The sequence below is a fragment of the Macaca nemestrina genome, chromosome X (genome assembly GCF_043159975.1).
Source record: "Macaca nemestrina isolate mMacNem1 chromosome X, mMacNem.hap1, whole genome shotgun sequence".
Taxonomy (NCBI): Eukaryota; Metazoa; Chordata; class Mammalia; order Primates; family Cercopithecidae; genus Macaca; species Macaca nemestrina.
The window spans coordinates 4,668,582-4,692,980 of NC_092145.1; the positions used below are offsets into that span (position 1 = coordinate 4,668,582).

At 39.8% G+C, this 24,399-nt stretch overlaps 1 pseudogene; it reads left to right on the forward strand.

Moving 5' to 3' along the window:
* The first annotated feature begins 19,855 nt into the window (after positions 1-19,855).
* On the forward strand, positions 19,856-21,413 carry LOC105495907 (NGFI-A-binding protein 1 pseudogene; annotated as a pseudogene).
* Positions 21,414-24,399: the final 2,986 nt, after the last annotated feature.

Consider the following 24,399-nt stretch of genomic DNA (forward strand, 5'->3'; position numbering starts at 1 on the left):
GAGTGCTGGACAATGGGTGCTGGTCACCTGCTGCAGCCCGACCAGCGAGAGCTGAAGCAGGGTGAGGCATCACCTCACCTGGGAAGCACAAGGGGGAAGGGAATCCCTTTTCCTAGCCAGGGGAACTGAGACACACAACACCTGGAAAATCAGGTAACTCCCACCCCAATACTGCACTTTACCAAGGGTCTTAGCAAATGGCACACCAGGAGATCATATCCCACACCAGGCTGGGAGGGTCCCACGCCCACGGAGCCTCCCTCATTGCGAGCACAGCAGTCTGCGTTCTAACGGCAAGGCAGCAGCGAGGCTGGGGGAGGGGCGCCCACCATTGCTGAGGCTCAAGTAGGTAAACAAAGCCCCCAGGAAGCTTGAACTAGGTGGAGCCCACAGCAGCTCAAGGAGGCCTGCCTGTCTCTGTAGACTCCACCTCTGGGGACACGGCACAGCTAAACAAAAAAAAAAGCAGCAGAAACCTCTGCAGACACAAATGACCCTGTCTGACAGCTTTGAAGAGAGCAGCGGATCTCCCAACACGGAGGTTGAGATCTGAGAACGGATAGACTGCCTGCTCAAGTGGGTCCCTGACCCCTGAGTAGCCTAACTGGGAGACATCCCCCACTAGGAGCAGACTGACACCCCACACCTCACATGGTGAGGTACACCCCTGAGACGAAGTTTCCAAAGCAAGAATCAGACAGGTACACTCACCGTTCAGCAATATTCTATCTTCTGCAGCCTCTGCTGCTGATATCTAGGCAAACAGGGTCTGAAGTGGACCTCAAGCAATCACCAACAGACCTACAGATGAGGGTCCTGACTATTAGAAGGAAAACTAACAAACAGGAAGGACACCCACACCAAAACCCCATCAGTACATCACCATCTTCAAAGACCAAAGGCAGATAAAACCACAAAGATGGGGAAAAAGCAGGGCAGAAAAGCTGGAAATTCAAAAAATCAGAGCGCATCTCCCCCTCCAAAGGAACGCAGCTCATCGCCAGCAACAGATCAAAGCTGGATGGAGAATGACTTTGATGAGTTGAGAGAAGAAGGCTTCAGTCCATCAAACTTCTCAGAGCTACAGGAGGAATTACGTACCCAGCACAAAGAAACTAAAAATCTTCAAAAAAGAATGGAAGAATGCATAACTAGAATATCAATGCAGAGAAGGCCATAAATAAACTCACAGAGATAAAAACCATGATGCGAGAAATACGTGACAAATGCACAAGCTTCAGTAACCAACTCAATCAAAGGGAAGAAAGAGTATCAGCGATTGAGGATCAAATGAATGAAATGAAGCGAGAAGAGAAGTCTAAAGAAAAAAGAGGAAAAAGAAATGAACAAAGCCTTCAAGAAGTATGGGATTATGTGAAAAGACAAAATCTACATCTGATTGGGGTGCCTGAAAGTGAGGGGGAAAATGGAACCAAGTTGGAAAACACTCTTCAGGATATCATCCAGGAGAACTTCCCCAACCTAGTAAGGCAGGCCAACATTCAAATTCAGGAAATACAGAGAAAGCCACAAAGATACTCCTCGAGAAGAGCAACTCTAAGACACATTATTGCCAGATTCACCAAAGTTGAAATGAAGGAAAAATGGTTAAGGGCAGCCAGAGACAAAGGTTGGGTTACCCACAAAGGGAAGCCCATCAGACTAACAGCAGATCTCTCAGCAGAAACTCTACAAGCCAGAAGAGAGTGGGGGCCAATATTCAACATTCTTAAAGAAAAGAATTTTCAACCCAGAATTTCATATCCAGCCAAACTAAGTTTCATAAGTGAAGGAGAAATAAGATCCTTTACAGATAAGCAAATGCTTAGAGATTTTGTCACCACCAGGCCTGCCTTACAAGAGACCTTGAAGGAAGCACTAAACATGGAAAGGAACAACAGGTACCAGCCATTGCAAAAACATGCCAAAATGTAAAGACCATTCACGCTAGGAAGAAACTGCATCAACTAACGAGCAAAATAACCAGTTAATATCATAATGACAGGATCAAGTTCACACATAACAACATTAACCTCAAATGTAAATGTACTAAATGCTCCAATTAAAAGACACAGACTGGCAAACTGGATAAAGAGTCAAGACTCGGCCGGGCGCGGTGGCTCAAGCCTGTAATCCCAGCACTTTGGGAGGCCGAGGCGGGCGGATCACAAGGTCAGGAGATCGAGACCACAGTGAAACCCCGTCTCTACTAAAAATACAAAAAAATTAGCCGGGCGCGGTGGCGGGCGCCTGTAGTCCCAGCTACTCAGGAGGCTGAGGCAGGAGAATGGCGGGAACCCGGGAGGCGGAGCTTGCAGTGAGCCGAGATCGCGCCACTGCACTCCAGCCTGGGCAACAGCGTGAGACTCCGTCTCAAAAAAAAAAAAAAAAAAAAAAGAGTCAAGACCCATCAGTTTGCTGTATTCAGGAGACCCATCTCACATGCAGAGACACACATAGGCTCAAAATAAAGGGATGGAGGAAGATCTACCAAGCAAATGGAGAACAAAAAAAAGCAGGGGTTGCAATCCTAGTCTCTGATAAAACAGACTTTAAACCAACAAAGATCAAAAGAGACAAAGAAGGCCATTACATAATGGTAAAGGGATCAATTCAACAGGAAGAGCTAACTATCCTAAATATATATGTACCCAATACAGGAGCACCCAGATTCATAAAGCAAGTCCTTAGAGACTTACAAAGAGACTTAGACTCTCATACAATAATAATGGGAGACTTCCACACCCCACTGTCAACATTAGACAGATCAATGAGCCAGAAAGTTAACAAGGATATCCAGGAATTGAATTCATCTCTGCACCAAGCGGACCTAATAGACATTTACAGAACTCTCCACCCCACATCAACAGAATATACATTCTTCTCAGCACCACATCGCACTTATTCCAAAATTGACCACTTAATTGGAAGTAAAGCACTCCTCAGCAAATGTACAAGAACAGAAATTATAACAAACTGTCTCTCAGACCACAGTGCAATCAAACTAGAACTCGGGACTAAGAAACTCAATCAAAACTGCTCAACTACTTGGAAGCTGAACAACCTGCTCCTGAATGACTACTGGGTACATAATAAAATGAAGGCAGAAGTAAAGATGTTCTTTGAAACCAATGAGAACAAAGATACAACATACCAGAATCTCTGGGACACATTTAAAGCAGTGTGTAGAGGGAAATTTATAGCACTAAATGCCCACAAGAGAAAGCTGGAAATGTCTAAAATTGACACTCTAACATCACAATTAAAAGAACTAGAGAAGCAAGAGCAAATACATTCAAAAGCTAGCAGAAGGCCAGAAATAACTAAGATCAGAGCAGAACTGAAGGAGACAGAGACACAAAAATCCTCCAAAACATCAATGAATCCGGGAGGTGGTTTTTTGAAAAGATCAACAAAATTGATAGACCACTAGCAAGACTAATAAAGAAGAAAAGGAGAAGAATCAAATAGATGCAATAAAAAATGATAAAGGGGATATGACCACCGACTCCACAGAAATACAAACTACCATCAGAGAATACTATAAACACAGAAAATCTACAAGAAATGGATAATTTCCTGGACACTTTCACTCTCCCAGGACTAAACCAAGAAGAAGTTGAACCCCTGAATAGACCAATAACAGGCTCTGAAATTGAAGCAATAATTAATAGCCTACCAACCAAAAAAAGTCCAGGACCAGATGGATTCACAGCTGGATTCTACCAGAGGTACAATGAGGAGCTGGTACCATTCCTTCTGAAACTATTCCAATCAATAGAAAAAGAGGGAATCCTCCCTAATTCATTTTATGAGGCCAGCATCATCCTGATACCAAAGGCTGGCAGAGACACAACAAAAAAAGAGAATTTTAGACCAATATCCCTGATGAACATCGATGCAAAAATCCTCAATAAAATACTGGCAAATCAAATCCAGCAGCACGTCAAAAAGCTTATCCACCATGATCAAGTGGGCTTCATCCCTGGGATGCAAGGCTGGTTCAACATACACAAATCAATAAACGTAAACCAGCATATAAACAGAACCAAAGACAAAACCACATGATTATCTCAATAGATGCAGAAAAGGCCTTTGACAAAATTCAACAGCCCTTCATGCTAAAAGCTCTCAATAAATTCAGTATTGATGGAACGTACCTCAAAATAATAAGAGCTATTTATGACAAACCCACAGCCAATATCATACTGAATGGGCAAAAACTGGAAACATTCCCTTTGAAAACTGGCACAAGACAGAGATGCCCTCTCTCACCACTCCTATTCAACATAGTGTTGGAAGTTCTGGCTAGGGCAATCAGGCCAGAGAAAAAAATAAAGCGTATTCAGTTAGGAAAAGAAGAAGTCAATTTGTCCCTGTTTGCAGATGACATGGTTGTATATTTAGAAAACCCCATTGTCTCAGCCCAAAATCTCCTTAAGCTGATAAGCAACTTCAGCAAAGTCTCAGGATACAAAATTAATGTGTAAAAATTGCAAGCATTCGTATACACCAGTAACAGACAAACAGAGAGCCAAATCATGAATGAACTTCCATTCACAATTGCTTCAAAGAGAATAAAATACCTAGGAATCCAACTTATAAGGGATGTAAAGGACCTCTTCAAGGAGAACTACAAACCACTGCTCAGTGAAATCAAAGAGGACACAAACAAATGGAAGAATATACTATGCTCATGAATAGGAAGAATCAATATCATGAAAATGGCCATACTGCCCAAGGTTATTTATAGATTCAATGCCATCCCCATCAAGCTACCAATGACTTTCTTCACAGAATTGGAAAAAAACGGCTTTAAAGTTCATATGGAACCAAAAAAGAGCCCGCATCTCCAAGACAATCCTAAGTCAAAAGAACAAAGCTGGAGGCATCTTGCTACCTGACTTCAAACTATGCTACAAGGCTACAGTAACCAAAACAGCATGGTACTGGTACCAAAACAGAGATATAGACCAATGGAACAGAACAGAGTCCTCAGAAATAATACCACACGTCTACAGCCATCTGATCTTTGACAAACCTGAGAGAAACAAGAAATGGGGAAAGGATTCCCTATTTAATAAATGGTGCTGGGAAAATTGGCTAGCCATAAGTAGAAAGCTGAAACTGGATCCTTTCCTTACTCCTTATACGAAAATTAATTCAAGATGGATTTGAAACTTAAATGTTAGACCCAATACCATAAAAACTCTAGAAGAAAACCTAGGTAATACCATTCAGGACATAGGCATAGGCAAGGACTTCATGTCTAAAACACCAAAAGCAACAGCAACAAAAGCCAAAATTGACAAATGGGATCTCATTAAACTAAAGAGCTTCTGCACAGCAAAAGAAACTACCATCAGAGTGAACAGGCAACCTACAGAATGGGAGAAAATTTTTGCAATCTACTCATCTGACAAAGGGCTAATATCCAGAACCTACAAAGAACTCAAACAAATTTACAAGAAAAAAACAAACAACCCCATCAAAAAGTGGGCAAAGGATATGAATAGCCATTTCTCAAAAGAAGACATGCATACAGCCAACAGACACATGAAAAAATGCTCATCATCACTGGCCATCAGAGAAATGCAAATCAAAAGCACAATGAGATACCATCTCACACCAGTTAGAATGGCAGTCATTAAAAAGTCAGGAAACAACAGGCGCTGGAGAGGATGTGGAGAATAGGAACAATTTTACACTGTTGGTGGGATTGTAAACTAGTTCAACCATTATGGAAAACAGTATGGCGATTCCTCAATAATCTAGAACTAGAAGTACCATATGACTCAGCCATCCCATTACTGGGTATATACCCAAAGGATTATAAATCATGCTGCTATAAAGACACATGCATGCATATGTTCATTGCGGCACTATTCACAATAGCAAAGACTTGGAATCAACCCAAATGTCCATCAGTGACAGATTGGATTAAGAAAATGTGGCACATATACACCATGGAATACTATGCAGCCATAAAAAAGGATGAGTTCGTGTCCTTTGTAGGGACATGGATGCAGCTGGAAACCATCATTCTCAGCAAACTATCGCAAGAACAGAAAACCAAACACCGCATGTTCTCACTCATAGGTGGGAACTGAACAGTGAGATCACTTGGACTCGGGAAGGGGAACATCACACACCGGGGCCTATTATGGGGAGAGTGGAGTGGGGAGGGATTGCATTGGGAGTTATACTTGATGTAAATGACTTGCTGATGGGTGCTGACGAGTTAATCGGTGCAGCACACCAACATGGCACAAGTATACATATGTAACAAATCTGCACGTTATGCACATGTAACCTAGAACTTAAAGTGTAATAATAAAAAAAAGAAAACAAAAAAAAGTTAAATTAATCTATACCCAGAAAAAAAAAAAAAGATCTAAATGTAAAAACTTTGGAGTTTTAGTAGAAGATACAAAAGTATTATTACCCTGAGATAAAATGCCTGAACTCAGAAACCATAAAGTGAAATATTGACAATATGACTACGTAAAAGATTTAAAGCTATATGGTAACCATCTGACACTAATTAAGGGATTAATTACTAGACTACATAAGGAGCTTAAACCACTCATTAAGGAAAAAATAATCTGATTAAAAAATGGGCAAAAGATCTGAATAGACATTTCTCAAAAGAAGACATACAAATGGCCAACAGGCACGTGAAAAGATGCTCAAGATCACTAATCGTCAGGAAAATGCAAATCAAAACCACAATGAGATATCATCTCACCCCAGTTAAAATGGCTTTTATCCAAGAGACAGTTAGAATGGCTATTAACAAAAAGACAAAAAATGCTGGCGAGGATGTGGAGAAAGAGGAACCCTCATACACTGCTGATGGGAAAGTAAATCAGTAAAATCCCTATGGAGAACAGCATGGAGGTTCCTCAAAGGACTAAAATACAACTGCTGTATGATCCATTAATCTCACTGCTGGGTATATATCCAAAAGAAAGGAAATCAGTAGATCAAGATATCTACATCCCATGTTTATTGCAGCACTTTCATAATAGCCAAGATATGGAATCAACCTAAGTATCCATCAACAGGTGAATGAATAAATAAAATGTGGTACATATTCACAATGGAATATTATTCAGCCATAAAAATGAATGAAATTCTGTCATTTGCAGGAACACGGATGGAACTAGAGGACATTATGCTAAGTGAAACAAGACAGTCACAGAAAGACAAACTTTGCATGTTTTCACTCATACTTGGGCGCTAAAAAACATAAAATGAATTGAACTCGTGGAGATGGAGAGTGGAATAACGATTGTCAGAGGTTGCGAAGGGTGTGGGGAGGAGGAAATAAGTGGGGATGGTTAGTGGGTATAAAAATCCAGTTAGATAGAAGGAATAACATCCAGTATTTGGTAGTGCAATAAGATGACAATGGTTAAAAATAATATATCGTATATTTTAAAGTAACTAAAAGAGTGGAATTGGAATGCTCCTAAAACAAAGAAATGATAAATGCTTGAGGTGATGGATACCCCAATTACCCTGATTAGATCATTATACACTGTAAGTTTGTATCAAAACATCATACATACCGCATAAATATATACAACTACTACGTATCCATAATAAAAAATTGTTTTAAATGTTAGATTTTTTAAAATGAAACTATATGGCAAACTACATATAAACAAAGTTAAAGGACAAGCAAAGAACTGGGAAAAATATCTGCAACATGTCTAACAAAGGATTAATAATTTTTCTATACAAAAGTTTCTACAACTAACCCAGTCAAAAAATGGATGAAGAATACTACACCATTCAAATTCTTTAAAACATAATAAAAATAGTCAAAAATATGAAAATATGTTCACTTCCACTAGAAAATAGCATAAAAGTTAAAATAATGCACCACTTTCCCAGATTAAGGAGAATTTAAAATATGGATAATATCAGGTATTAGTAGGTATGAAAGGGAATGGATATTCACGGACTGTTAAACAGAATATATACATATGTCCACACACACAGACACACAGTTATGCGTGTGTGTGTGTGTGTGTACATATATATATATATATATGAAGCTAGGTAGTGTCTAATATGTGTGTGTATATATACATATATGTGTGTATATATATATGCCCCCATGACAATGAACTTTCGTTTCCAGGAACCTATAATTCATTTTATAAAAGTATTATCACAAATATTTATAAAGGTATATGTATGATATATATGAGAATGTTTGTTTGAACCTTTGTTTTCTCCTGTGATTCGAGTGGCCCAGAGATGGGCACAACCTGCCTCCCAGGATGACAAGGGCTACTCTACTCCTTCATTCTGGCTGCTGGGAGCAGTGGAGCTCTAGACAGTCAAAGCTTGAGGGGACTCAGTTTTGTTTTTAATGGTAGAAAAGGGGAGGTGGACAACCTAAGTGTCTATCAATTTACTATACTATACCCACACAGTGGAATACTAGGCAGCCATTAAAAAGCCAGGGATAGATTTATATATCCTGTAAAGACACCCAGATAGCTTGTTAAGTGAAAGAATAAATTACAATCTCATATGTCTAACATCGCAACTTTGTTTTTTAAAAATAACATATTTATGTCTATTTATATATAATCATGGATTTATAAGCATAGAACAATGTCAAGAGATTTATGCACCAAAATGCTTCAGGAGTAACCCTACCCCTCTGGGGGTGATTGGAGAAACTAAAAGGGGTACTTTCATTTTTTACTTTATATTATTTTCCCAAAAGATGATAGAGTATAGATAATATTTATACTTTTTCCGTGTGAGTTTAAAAAATGCAAACAAAATCATAAAATGGTCAAAAGAATGGTTATGACTGTAAGTTCAATAATTTCATTCGTTTATTGAACCAACAATTAGGCACCTACTTGGGCACCTGGCACTATGCAAGATGCTGAGGGTAAGTGACTAAGGGACTAAGCCAGGGTGCCTACTATTAAGAAAATTAAATCCATACACCTGTACGAGAAAGAAATAAGCAGACAGTGACAACCCTACTGGGAGCATGGTGACACCAGTAACCAAAACAGAAAAGACAGAGGCAGATTTGGAAGACTTGAGGTGATGACGAATCTGATTTTGGATATCTGGACTTGGGAGTTGCTTGTGGGACCTCCAGGTGGAGCTATCCAACAGACTGATAGATGATTCTGGAGTTTGAAGGGAGAGATTTGGGCTAGAGGTAGGAATCTTAGAGAACCTTGCCAGATGTAATATGAAACTCATGTGAGTTGGCAAGATCACTTAGGAAGAATGTGAACAGTGAGAAGAGCCCCACCTGGGAACCCAATCTAGAAAGTGCAGGTGGAGGAAGAGCGACCAGACCCGCCCAACATGGAGAGCTGCAGCAGATTCTCCAAACTTCATAACAGAGCTATTGTTAGTGACTTGAGGAGAGCTGGTCCAGGGGCACAATCCACATTGTGATCCGTTAAGAGTGGAAAAGAGCTGAATGAGTGGAGACTGTGTTTGTGCATTACCTTTGTGAAAAGTTTGGAAGGGAATTGAAGGAAAGGAGTCTCAGGCAGGTAGTTAGAAGACGACGAAGTGTCAAGGGAGAGGGATTTTGTTTTTTTTTTTTTTTTTTTAAGATTCAACTACCCAGAGGAGAGGGTAACCTTGATTCCTACTTCATATCTTGTTTGTTTTCACTTTATATAGTGTAACACAAACAGCAATATCACCAACAGTCTTTTAAAACATTATTTAAACATACATAGCATTCATATAATGATAGCACAAGTATGTAACTAATAATATGATTAACCAATATATTTAACTAAATAGCTCTTGGTGGGCATTTATGTTATTTCCAGTTTAAACTAATTATGTATAACACCTATATACATAAATCTTTGAACATATCTCTGAAGCAGTTTGGGGTGTGTGCCAATAAGTAGAATTTCTGGGCCAAAGTCTATGAACCATTTTAAGGCTCTTGATGCAAATTACCAATTGCCTTCTAGCGGGTAGGTGAATGTCCTCCTCTGCACACCTCTACCACAATTGGGCATTAGTGCTTAAAGAAAAACTGTCCATTTATAGACAATAATTAGGGTACTGTTAAATTAGTGGTTTTTTCCATTAATAAGGATTTCACGCTCATTGGCCATTTGCATTTATTCATCGTGAATTATCTGCTCATGTCCTTTGTCCACATTTTTATTAAGTGATTTCATCTTTTTCTTATTGACTTGTCAGAATCCTTACTATATATGTATTGTAAATATTGTTCAGAGTCTGTCATTTGCCTTTTAGTTTTAGTTACGATGACTTTCTTGACTTGCAGTTCTTTTTGTAATCAAATTCTAAACAATCAGAATTTGTTTAGGGGCATCCTGTGAGGTCTACTTTTATTAATAACTTTTTACACCAAATAGCTATCCAATTATCTCAGTACCTTTTATGGGATAAATAATTCTTTTTCCAGATCAGAAACAACACCTTTCATGCATGATAAATTTTTATATACTAGGGCCTGTTTCTAGACTTTTTATTTTGTTCCATTAATCTACATCTATTTTTGACAGTGATACTGCACTGTTTTGTTTTGTTTTGTTTTTACTTTTATTTATTTATTTATTTGAGATGGAGTTTTGCTCTTGTTGCCCAGGCTGGAGTGCAATGGCACCATCTCGGCTCACCGCAACCTCCGCCTCCCAGGTTCAAGCAATTCTCCTGCCTCTGTCTCAGCCTCCTGAGTAGCTGGGATTACAGGCATGCGCCACCACGCCCAGCTAATTTTGTATTTTTTTAGTAGAGATGGGGTTTCTCCATGTTGGTCAGGCTGGTCTCGAACTCCAAACCTCAGGTGACCCGCCTGCCTCGGCCTTTGAATGTCTGATAGCACAAGGTAGTAGAGGGAGGGAGAGAAGAGAAGAAAAAGGAAATCCTCATCCTAGGCACATCTCAGTGAACCTCAGAATGACCCAGTGATCCAGCAATATCAACCCCACTACTTTGAACTACACAGGGTTGTGTTTGCTGTTTGTTATTCTTGTTTGGTTTGGTGGTTTGCTTTGGTTTGGTTTGGTTTGATTCAGTGAACTTCCTGGTAGGACTTAAAGGCAGAGATCTATGTTCACTCAGTTTCTGGATATCAGCTCTGCCAGAACCAAGAATTGCTGCTTGCTGGCTCCCAGTGTCCTGTGCAAGGAGAGACAAGGTATACTCTGTTTGGATGCACTCCCCCAGTCCTCGAGGGAAAGGAGTAGTGACTTGTGGAAAGGAGTAGTGACTCCTCTTGCATGAGCAAGAATTAACCACAACAATCATTGAGTTTTACTGTATTAGGAAAAGGAGGGAGGTAATCTCTTGACACAGACTCACACACTTGCCTACGTCCAACATTCACCAAATGACATGTTCAAGAAGGCACCAGTGAGGCTTTCAAGGATTTTAGATTAAAGAAGCCTAAATTGGGTTTTGTAAAACTCGGAGAAAATTTCACTTCCCACAAATTCAAATCAGGGCACTCCTCTCCTCAATATGCCAAATCTACATCAGGCTTCCCAGGCTCACCATCATTATTAGTTTATAAAGATTCATTGATATTCAATTAAGTAGTTCTAATGTTCTCAATGCAGCCCTAGACAGCACTTTATAAAGAATACATCCGCCCTCTGGAGACAGCCGGGGAAGCCAATTAGTCGGGGTAAATTTACATATCAATCCAGCTGTGGAATGAAGTCAGCCTTGTTCACTAGTCACAATGTGAAGAGCAAAGGGAGGAATCCTAGCGCTCCCTTGTCTTTTATTCCCTCACCTCAAGTAAGTCACAGCTCTCATTAAAAGGCTGTGAATACTGGGAGAGAAAACCTATAAATGCTCCCATTCCCTGCCAAGTATGGACTATCACTTAGAAGCAATTATTAATGGCGAATGTTTAATGCTCTTCCAAAAGTTAGTACTAATTCACATAAATATTGTATCATTTAAGAAACGATTTTTGTTCAAGCAGTTGAAAAATTGGGAAGTAATTCTATTGTCAAGTTAAACTTCAATATAGCGAGTTTCCATTTTTCTAATGATTTCATTAAATAGCAAGGATCCAACTCAATTCAAAAAACATTTAATGAGTCACTACCATGCTAAGGTCCTGTGCAAAGAATGTGAGGAAGGACTTTGATAAGGCACAAATAGCAATCCCTAATGATGGCAAATTGATAAACTATAGAGTTTATTTAAGCCACTGAGCCAAACCCTAGAAACTTTCACAAGTTCCACCACTAGAATCCTCCCAAGGCAGCCTTTCTAATCTCCAAGTCAGTTTATTATGTCTCCCCTAATGGCCCCATTCCCAGGCTAAACTGAAGCTCTTCCACATTTGACAGGGCTCTGCTAGCCCTCTATACTAGCATCAGCTCTCTGCTGAACATGTTACTGCTGGTATCTCCTTGAAACATTGCAAATTAGAAGAGATTGGAACAACATCCTTAGTGTGCTGAAAGAAAAAATATCTATTTAGAAGCCTACATAGCCAGCAAAAGTATTTTTCATAATTTAAGGTGAAATACATACATTTTCCGACTAATTATACGTAATTAGTATAATTTCCAGCTTATTATACGTAAGTTATACCTTCAAAAATATTATAAAAAGATGACTGGCTGTCTAAAGCAAAATAGCAATGATGTATTGTGGAGTTTGTAAGACATAAATAACTAAAACATATGATGATAGTACAAAAGATGAGGGTATGGAAGTACAATGTTGTAAGATTTTAACTACCAATGTGAGTTGTAAGAAAATGATTTATTGCATGTTGTGATAAGCTAGAGACTCGTAAGTTAAACCTCATTGCAAACATGGAAAAAAAAAGTGTGCCAAATAAGCCAAAAGTGGAAGTAAAATGAAACAATAAAATTAATCCAACTTAACACAAAATAAGTCAGGACAAGAGGGAAAAGGGAACAAAGAACAGATGGGACAAATAGAAAAAAATGGATGACAAGAGGGTAGACTTAAATGCAGCCATGTTGAAAATTATATTAGATATAATCATCTAAGCACTGAAATCAAAACTCAGAGATAATAAGACTACGTAAAAAGGCAAGATTACTCAATATGTTGTCTTCAATAATTGGATTTTAAATTCAATGACACACTTAGACTAAAAGTAATCAGATGAAAAAAAGCTATACTATGCAAATATTAATCATAATAAATTTGGACAGATGATATTACTATCAGATAAAATGAACATTGAGGAAAACAAAAGAAGTAGTTAATATCCTTACTTTAGAGATGAGATAGCTGAGGTTCAGAGGAAATGAAATGCATTTTTCAATATGATATTACTAGAAACTTGGAAACATGTAGCCTGGAGGTTCTTGTTAGGAAACTGCAGGTTAGATGCATGGTGGTAGCAAAAAAGGCTTGAAAACTGTGGGGCTGCCTAGGGGCAAATATTTCATCCCAAAGTATAATAAATCCCAAAAACCCATCCCAAGTATAATAAACACTACCTTTTGAGCATCATAAGATCATTAAAGGGTCAAATCTGACCCTTTGAGCTCACTGATAGCCGAGTTGTTCTCTTCATATCATATATAATTTTACTGACAAATTGTCCACATATAATATTTATTATATTTGATTTGGGTTTTTTCCTAATAATTTATCAACTGCCTGGTTGACTTGAGATTTAGGAAAAAATAAATTTGTTTAATGAAACAGTGATCAGCTATGGTAATGCTGATCATTATGCTTTTGTACAACGGTTCATCCTAAGCACAGGAGAAGAAAGCAAAGCAGTAGTCCCTGTCAGCTGTGCTATGTTAATGCCAGGGCAGGACCTAAACCAAATACTTTCCTAGCATTATCTCATTTAATTTTCTGAGCAAACCAATTATCACATTTTATACATGAACCTGAAAGAGTGTTTCACTGATGTCTTGAAACCCAAGGCAAAGAGAGTTACAAGAAGGGAATATTTTCTTTCACTTAAACTTTCTAGTTTTTTCTTCTTGCATCAACATTATTGAGACATAATTTACATGCAATAAAATGGACTACCCCTTTTTAAGTGTATAGTTTGACAAAGTTTTACAAAAGTGTACACTCACAACCACTGCCACAATTAATACATACATTTTCATAACTCCCAAGTGTTACCTCATGTTCCATTTCAGTCCATCTGCCCATACCCATTTCCCAAGGCAAAACTGAAATATTGACAACCTTGTATTGTTTACTCAATATTTTGAAAAATATGACACATTTCATCTAATCTAAAATGCCATCAATTTTGAGATGCATCCCAATTTTGAGGAAAAATTTTTTTCCTCAACAGGAAAAAAAGAGTATCTTCAAATCTATTAAGTTGTATGCCTCCTTTTATATCTATAAAATGTTTCACAAATGCGAGCAACGATTATTAGGAGCTAATAATGGTCCTGGGTTTATTAACCAAAGAGACGTGGTAACTTTTAGTTAGTTGTTGCACACCTCTCATATTCCTCAGGAGGAAAACTGAGGCTATGAGGAGGAAAGAACTTCTCTATGGCTCCAAAGGAAAGGGAAGGCATTTGCCACCCTAGAAGACTCCCTTCTATTACAGTCTTGCCCCAAATGGGTTAAGAGAGGACTTAGGCCAGGGAGGGCTTACTACACTGTCTGGGGGGTAGGAGATTAAAGTTTTCAAAGGTCAAGATAATGTTCCTTCCCACCAATCCCATCCCAAGATATTTTCAGTCATTGCAATAGCTACATTCACTATCTCAGATTCATGATTACATGAACACAATAGCCAGATCAGAATCATGACAGGCTCAGAAGCCTATGGCAAATGGAATTTGAATAACAAATCTAAAAAATACTGCTTATCTTGGGTTTGAATTAAGAACGAAGAGAAATGGAAGTCAAGATGAAAATATCTGTAATTCTATCTTTAATTTATTTGACACTTCACTTTTTTGCTTAATTATGTGTTTTGTTTTGTTGCTAACTAGTTAGACTTTTGCTCTCCATCTCAACAGATGCCTGCTCCACGTTCATAGAAAATTTAGGTAAATGTAAAACATTTTTTTTACATTCTTTGTAATTCTATGACCACTGAAAGAGTGACGTTTCATAAAACAAAGCTGGAAAAATCAATTACAAATTAGGAAACTCAGTCATACATGAGTTTGAGAACACCCTTCAGAGAACTTCCAGGAGGGAAAGAAAATCTCTTTTATTCCAAGGGCATCAAAGTTTGGAAGCCAACAAGAGTTCATTGTAAAGTCTGCTGACCATAGGTCCAGAGCAAGGTTTCTCAAATGGAGGTGGGGGATGATTTTGTACCCAAGGGGACATCTGTCAATGTCTGGAGACATACTTGGTTGTTACAACTTGGGAGATGTGCTACTGGCCTCGAAGTAGGTAGAGGCCAGGGACACTATTAAACATCCTTCAATTCATGGGGCAGTTGCCACCACATAAAAAATGTACCTGACTCAAAACATCAATAGTGCCAAGGTCAAGAAACCCTGTCCCAGAGAGATAATCATTTATTCAGCAAGTATTTAGTGTAAGCAACTTACTGTGAATCCCAGTTTGTTACTGACTAACAGGGTATACTGGGCAATTCTCTAAGCCCAATTTTTCACATCTGAAAGGTGAGGGAGACAATAATCACGGCTATGTTACGGCGTGAGTGTTCAGTAAGTGGTGGCTGCTCTCTTGCCTCTGAGCTATGCTGCTTACTAGGTCCATGACTTTGGGCAAGTTATTTAAACTTTCTGAGACTCCATTTCTTTATTTGTAAAACAGAGCTGTATAAAGTACTGTGGGGGCTCATAAGAGACTTGAAAATAGTCAGGTTTCTGCCATTCTGAGATGAAATGGGAAAGTGCCAAGATGAGATAAATTACCCTTGTGGTGACTGCAGGCTTGGCAGAAGATGAAGTTGTTCTTCTGCAGCTTTGATTTCACTCCCACCCACTTCTGGCTTTCTCCATTCTGCAGTGGTCTGGTGGTAGATGAGTGTGCCAAGGAGCAGATATGCCAATGTTCTTGCAGTTGAGATGTCACATCAAACAGGAACTTATGAGAAGGCCATGAAAAGTCACTTGTACCTACAAATATCTGTCTAAAATAGGAGACTGCTTCCTGAAAGGATAACTGATCCTAAAGCACTGCATGGGATCAAGGTGACAACCAATTCCAATCAACAAATACTATGATATCTCTATTATGTACTACCCACCAGGCTAATCAGTGAAGATGTAAAGGGAAATAGAAGGAAAGGGAATTACAGGGAATTCACATTGAGCCCCTAGTCTGCCCCAGATGCTGGGAGAGGGGCTATGGTATCCCATTTTATCTTCACAATATCCTATGACATTTGTCAGGCTTCTCCAGAGAAACAGAACCAATAGGAGAGAGAGAGAGAGGGAGGAGATTGTGTGTGTGTGTGTGTGTGTGTGTGTGTGTGTGTGTGTATGTGTATATATATGTGAAGAGATAGAGAGAGGGAGAGATTGTAAGGAATTGATTCACATGATTCCTAGTGGAGAAATCCCAAAATCTGCAGTCAGCAAGCTGGAAATCCAGGAGAGCTGTTGTATAGTACCAGTCCAAAGGCCAACAGACTTGACACCCAAGAAGAATCAATGTTTCAGTCCAAGTCTGAAGGTCAGAAAAGACCAATGTCCCAATTCGGCAATCAAGCACAAAGAGCTCCCTCTTGCTCAGCCTTTTTGTTCTATCCATGCCTCCAACTGATTGGATGAGGTCCACCCATATTAGGGAGCACAATTTGCTTTACTCAGTCTGTCAAGTCATGCGGTTTTTAAAAATTGACAAATACTAATTGTACATATTCTTGGGGTACAGTGATGTCTCAATACATATAATGTATAGTGATCAGATCAGGGTAATTTTGTATCCTTTAACAAATCTCTGTATATCTCTCCCTTCCCCCTACCCTTCCCAGCCTCCATTTGTTGGGTGTAGTGACATGCACCTGTAGTCCCAGCTACTCAGGAGGCTGAGGCAGGAGGATTGCTCAAGTCAGGAGTTCTGGTCCAATCTGGACAACATAGCAAGACTCCCACCTGTTTTTAAAAAAATACAGATTAAAAACACTCTGATAGATACACCCAGAAATAATATTTGCCCAGACCAAATGTCTGGGCACCCCCACCCTACTCCATGGCCAAGTCAAGGTAACACATAATATTAACCAACATAATATTTCTACGAAGTAGGAATTATTGCATGTATCACTATACTAGACCCCCTATAGCTTAGAGCCTGTCAGAATTACACAAATTAGAAAATCCTAAGCCAATCACCTGTTCTGCCTTCCCTTTCAGGGCCTTCCATGAGCTGTTCTTTGTTTATCTAACCTCAGCCCGCAATGTACACCTATATTTTGAAAACATGGGAAGCACAACTTATGAGAAGGGAGGCCCTGACTAGACACAGTGTTTGCTTTGAACCATTACCAGCTGAAGTGTCCAGTGTTCTTACTCATGGCATTGCCCCACTCACTTTCAGAAGAGAGAAGGAAATCCAAATAACACTGCACCCTAGTGCTGGGCTCTACAGCTTATGATGTCATTTGCATATGCCATCACTCTGTGAGTTGCAACAATCAGTAGGCATTATTATCTTCATTTCAGAGATGAGCAGCCTGAGGTCCAAAAAAGAACAGTGACTTGCTCGAAGTCACACGACTAAGAAATGATGGAGCCAGGACCCTCTTTTCAATGACTTCGGACAATATCCTTTATTCCCTTGCTTCACTGTCCACACTCTACTTCATCTCATCCCCAAAATGGCCACACCTGGGCTGACTTCACTGTTGCGTTTCTCACTCCTACAGCAGCATCATGGAGTGCTACTAGAAAAACTCACCTGGCCATGCAGGTCCTCCTACTAAAGATTTGACCCATTTGCTCCCAGGCACCTTCTCAAGACCACCATCTATCAATTATGGTCTCATTCTCTTGTCTGGCTTTTTCTCCTTAGCATCCAAACCTGCTAACCAACCCACATACTCCACTTAAAAAAAAAAAAAAAACCCTTTTCTGAATCCTGTATCTCACTCTAGGTACTGTCATACCTCTTTCCTTTCTCAACAAAGTTTATTGAGAAAAATCATTACTGGTCATTGCCTCCTTTCCCTCACTTCCCGTTCATGGTTTAATCAATTGCAATTTTGGGTACAACCTCCATATTTATCCCTGAAACTGTTCTTAAGGCCAAATTCAATGGGCGCATGTCAATTATCATCTTATTGGTCCTGACAGCAACGTTTAGTCAGGTTAACCTTCAATCTTGAAAGTCTCTCTTTGGCCTTTGCTTCCAGGACTCAACTCTTGCCTCATTTTCCTTCTGCTTCTCTTGTGGTTTCTTTTTAGTCCCTTGCTCAGACTTATCCTCTGTCTACTCCAACAAAATATGTAGCTATCCAGCTGTGAAGCAGTCTTGAGCAGTAGAGAGTGCCCCATCACCAGGAGAGTTCAGTCAGAGGTTACCTAAGTATCTGTGTAGAGACATCATAGAAGAAATTCCTACACCAAGTGTTAACTTCAATTAAATGAACTTTAAAGTTCTTTCCAACCCTAAAATTGTATAAGTCTACATATGCTGAGTGCCAAGTAAGAGGTCTGGTGAAAGAAATGCTATCAGAATTCAAAGGTGGGGGGAAAAATTTTTTTAAAAATGAGTTATCCCATTTAAATTTGTTTGAATAACACTATGGCCATAAAAGATCACCCAGTAATAGGACAATGGCTGCTATTCATTTTTCTAACCCAAGGACTTATTTGTCTTTGATGTTGAGATATCACTACTCGAACCTGGGCCTACCTGAAGGGTAAGAGGGCAGAAATGGAGAGAATCTTCCACTCTTTAACGTGTATCCTCATTCTCAAGCCTTTCCAACACTCGGGTCTTTCTCATCACCTCCACCACCACACAAAATCTTTTATGGATTACAAAATCTGTAATCCATGAAAGAATTACAAGTGCCCTCTAGAGCTTTGGTGTCCATCTCTGGAAAACTGTTGTAGCTTAAGTTTTTATCTCCTATCTTTCAAGAATAGATTTCTCTTTGGCGTCAGACTGCTTTTCTGATGTTATTCAGAGATTTGGATATAATTTATATTCGGAATTTGGGTCATATTCCTGCTTCAGTTACCTTAATAATAGAATTGCCGTTTAAAAATTGTAATCATATTTCTAGAATTAAAATTACAAGTTGATTTTACATCCCTGAATTCTGAACTTTGGCACCTTGAGCTGGGTAAGGCTATCATTTTCTAACATTATTTTCAGTAGTCATAGCTGTGGGGTTTGCAGGTCATCCTTTTACTATAAAGCAACAAAATCACAATCTTACAGCTGGAAGTTTTAGAGTAAATTATTATCTGTATTCTGGATGCTCTTAGAGACATTTCGGTGTCTTTAAATAATTGTCTTTGGGTGTATCATCCAGTTTCTATTATTGTCATCTGTGGGAGGGTTTACATGACTACTTCACCCTTTTGACATTACCATTCCTAGGTCATTTAGGGCTGACGAAACAGAGACCTACATGGCTCTCAATTAAAAGCACAGAAGTGGGGAGAGGCGCTGCCGCCACGGCGGCCAAGCCAAGCGAGCGCAGTCGGGCGGGAGAGAAGAAGCTGCGGGACCGAGCTGGGGGGCAGCAGGGAGAGAGCACCCACCAACTTCCCTTCCCTCCTCGATGTGATCGGGAGCGTCCCGGCCTCCGCCTCCGCAGCCGCTGGAGGAGGGAGAGCCGGGGGCCCTTGCTTCGGAGTTGGGGCCCAGCAGTCCTCAAGGAGAGAGCCTAAGACCGCGGCAGTTGCTAGCTGAGTTAAACCCATCCACAGTAATGGCCGTGGCCTTACCCAGGACCCTGGGGAAGTTGCAGCTGTATAGAATATTACAAAAAGCCAATCTGCTTTCTTATTTTGATGCCTTTATCCAACAAGGTGATGATGATGTCCAGCAACTCTGTGAAGCAGGAAAAGTGGAGTTTTTGGAAATCATGGCACTCGTGGGCATGGTTAGCAAGCCCTTCCATGTTAGAAGGCTACAGAAGGCTTTGAGAGACTGGGTCACAAACCCTGGACTTTTCAATCACTTGCTGACTTCCCTTCCTGTCAGTAGCATACCCATCATAAACTGCCAGAGGGATCACTGACATGGCTGGGAATATCCTGCAGTAGTTATGAAAGGAGTTTAGCAATGCCTGGGAACCTCAATTTAAAATCCCCAATTTTACCACCCAATGTCTTTACCACCCAGTTTCCCCAATTTTGCCACCACCTGTGTGCAGAGCTTGGGACAGGGGAAGTCAGATGTGGTCGGGAGCCTAGCACTGCAGGATGCTGGTAAATCCAGACTCTGGCAAGGCCACCATGCCACCAAGAGCGAGCACAGCCTCTCCCCAGCAGACCTGGGCTCCCACATGTCCCCAAAGGAGAGCAGCGAGGCACTGGATGCTGCTGCTGTGCTCTCAGTGGCCGAGTGTGTGGAGCGGATGGTCCCCACACTGCTGAAGAGTGACTTGAACAAAGTGGAAGAGCCGCTAAAAAACAACAGAAGTTGGCCAAAATGATTGGTCACATCTTTGAGATGAACGATAATGATCCACACAAAGAGGAGGAAATTTGGAAATACAGTGAGTATATGGCAGATTTGACTCAAAGAGGAAGGATGGAAAACATCTCATGCTTCATGAGCTCACTGTTAATGAAACGGCTGCTCAACTCTGTGTGAAGGATAATGCTCTGCTGACAAGAAGAGATGAGCTTTTTACCTTGGCTAGGCAGATTTCTCAAGAAGTCACCTATAAATATACTTACAGAACCACCAAGTCAAAATGTGGAGAAAGAGATGAATTATCCTTGTAGAGGATTAAAGTGGAGGATGAGTTTCCAGATTTCCAGGATTCTGTGCAAACGCTCTTCCAGCAGGCTAGAGCTAAGAGTGAAGAACTCACAGCTCTTAGTTCACAGCAGCCTGAAAAGGTGATGGCAAAGCAGATGGAGTTCCTTTGCAACCAAGCTGGCTGTGAGAGATTGCAGCATGCCAAGAGGAGGCTGTCTGCAGGGCTTTACAGGCAGAGCTCAGAAAAGTACAGTCCTAATGACTTGACTTCCGATAACTCAGATGGACAAGGAGAAAGACCTTTGAATCTCCAAATGCCTAATTCACAGAACAGACAACCCCATCATATTGTGGTGGATGGGGAGCTGAGCAGACTTTATCCCAGTGAGGCAAAGTCCCACTCATCAGAGAGCCTTGGGATTTTAAAAGACTACCCACACTCAGCTTTTACCTTAGAAAAGAAAGTCATCAAAACAGACCCTGAAGATTCAAGATACCGTTCTCTGGAAATGGAATCAGATTTAAGGATAATACTCCATCACAGAAATAAGCCTTAATAACCAGTGTTGCCTCATTCAGCTCAAACAGATTTCATAGTCAAAGCAAAAGGACTGGTACAGTAGCCTGCAGACACCAGGAAGATAAAACAACAGCCACAAAAGAGAAAATCAAAAGAGTGTTGCAATCTATAACAATAACGTTGATTCATTCACATTCCTGTGTTGAGTCATTCTACATGGAAAGGCTTACAAATCAATATTGTAAGCATTCATTATTTAAGAATGTGCAATGTATTTGTGTAATTTATAGAAGTGAAATCTAGATGTTCAGTCTTGTTTGGTTCAATAGATGTGGATACAGTTTATTTTACTTGAAATTTTGTTGTCTACTTTGTGTGTTTAATGTAAATATATGTCAGAGTTTAGAATCTTTGCCCGCAGTTGTGAAAAAGAAAGCTTAAGTGATGTACTTGTTGGCAAGATTGCAATGATTATGGAAAAATAGAAAGCAAAAATTTTTGTTTAACAAGAAATGTGTAGCATTCACTCATATAATATCTGGTTATCAATGCACGTTTACACAATAAATACTTGAGTGGAGGAAAGTTAAAAAGATGAGCAATAGAGTAGAAAATATCTCTCTTAAACTAGTTGACCTAGATTGTATTAACAGCTACTTAAAATGTATCAAAGAAAGCTACTACATAGACAGATAAATTGAACTAAGTGTACCCATGTGTAAAAGCTTTGACTTAAGCATTGATATTTCAGAATGTGTTAAATAGATTAAGACATAGTAAGTTAACCCTACATGTTATAAAGATGGTGACTGTTAACAAAGGCTATAACAGATTAAGTACTGTTTATATCCAGTAAGTCTTCTCTATGTAGAGAAGACAGAGAGACTAGATGCTTTCACTAGGGAATGTCTCCCCACCCAGCCATCACAAGTGTGGACAATCACTGCATCCACATTTGTAGGCATATTTCTATGGAAGTTTAGTTGACACCTATATTCATTATTTATTTTATGATTTCATTTTTCTACACCTTTGAGATTTGTGAATGCAGTTTTTTCTTAAAATTCATTTTAACTTGACAGTACGTTTTTAATTCCCCCAATTTAATTAATGGACTTTGTGCATACATATGAGAGTGTGCTTAGAGGTTTATAATGTACTCGCATACTTATGAGAATTTCACACTGGAATTCATAATGGTAAAAAATCAAATACATCTGCCAACATACGTTTTTTTCTGTTGGTTTAAGAGAAGATGGCCGGGTGCGGTGGCTCACTCCTGTAATTCCAGCACTTTGGGAGGCTGAGGCAGGTGGATCGCCTGAGGTCGTGAGTTCAAGACCAGCCTGACCAACATGGGGAGACCCCGTCTCTACTAAAAACACAAAGTTAGCCAGGCGTGGTGGCACACGCCTGTGGTCCCAGCTACTTGGGAGGCTGAGGCAGGAGAATTGCTTGAACCCGGGAGGCAGAGGTTGCGGTGAGCCGAGATTGCGCCATTGCACTCCAGCCTGGGCAACAAGAGGGAAACTCTGTCTCAAAAAAAAAAAAACCAAAACAAAACAAACCTGACAGCTTCACCTACTTCCTACAGATTCATCTAAACCCACATATTGTTGAGAAGAGTGTATATTGACTTAGAGTGTGTATGTTTTTTTAGTTCTGCTCTAGATCATAACTGTGTACAAAATATAATCTGTGTAAGTCATAATCTGTTACACTAAAATTTGTCAGTCAAATGTTAGATGAAATGTCTGCACTGTAATCTCAGATCACTGTCACATATATAAACTGCTTCTTCATTTTAATTTGTGGAAGAACTTTACAGTAGGAAACACCAGTAAACAACTTTTATACTGTTAAATGGCTTTTTTCCCTTCCTAAATGTTTTAATTGTACCATAGTGTTTTGCTCACTGAAGAAGCTTCTTATGGACCTTGCAACTTTGTTGCTAGCTTGAGGTTGATTATTGTGGTTGTATTGTTCACTGCATGTAGAAATACTATGAGTATGATTTCAATAGACTGTTCAGTTTTTAATGTTAGCCATAGCACCGGTTAGTATCTCAGTGGTTTCATGAAACGTTTCCTGTATTAGAATCTATTTTGAAACATTTATTTGTGTGTGTGTGTGTGTGTGTGTCTTAGGGTCAAGTTTGTAAATTTTAATAAGCCATAATTTTAAAACATGCGGTAATCTTCCAACTTCCAATATTTATCCATTCCTTGTGGACCCACAAATTGCATCTTTAAATTCATAATACCTTTCCTTAAGTATCATATGCTTCCGGTTGTTCAAGCTTAGTGATGAGGTGGAAGCACAAGAGAAATTTCAGTAGAATATAGTTTTTATTTTGTAAACACTAATGTATTAAACTTGTAATACATTAAAGCAAATAATATATTTTTTATTTGAATTGTATATATGAATTGGATATTATAACTAGTTGATTTTTTTTCATTTCGTTAGAGGTATTTTCACTGAACAAAGTCAATTGGTTACCTCAGTATTAGGGCCAATATAGTCCAAGGGACCATTTCTCCCTGAGTTCCTAACACTTTATTATGCGATGTCCACGTTTTTTGTTTGTTTGCTTGTTTGTTTGAGATGGAGTCTCGCTCTGTCACCCAGGCTGGAGTGTAGTGGCACGATCCTGGCTCACTGAAAGCTCCGCCTCCCGGGTTCACGCCATTCTCCTGCCTCAGCCTCCCGAGTAGCTGCGACTACAGGCGCCTGCCACCATGCCCGGCTAATTTTTTGTATTTTTTAGTAGAGACGGGGTTTCACCGTGTCAGATAGGATGGTCTCGATCTCCTGACCTTGTCATCCGCCAGCCTCGGCCTCCCAAAGTGCTGGGATTACAGGCGTGAGCCACTGCACCCAGTCTAATTTTTTAGACTCTTCAAGCTGTTGGTGAGGTGGGAGGAGTGCACTTGCTTCCTGTTCCTTTGGCAATAAAGATTTTCTGTGCCCCCCAACCCCCAAAAAAGCATAGGAGGACCATCCCCAAGTAAGAGGGATGC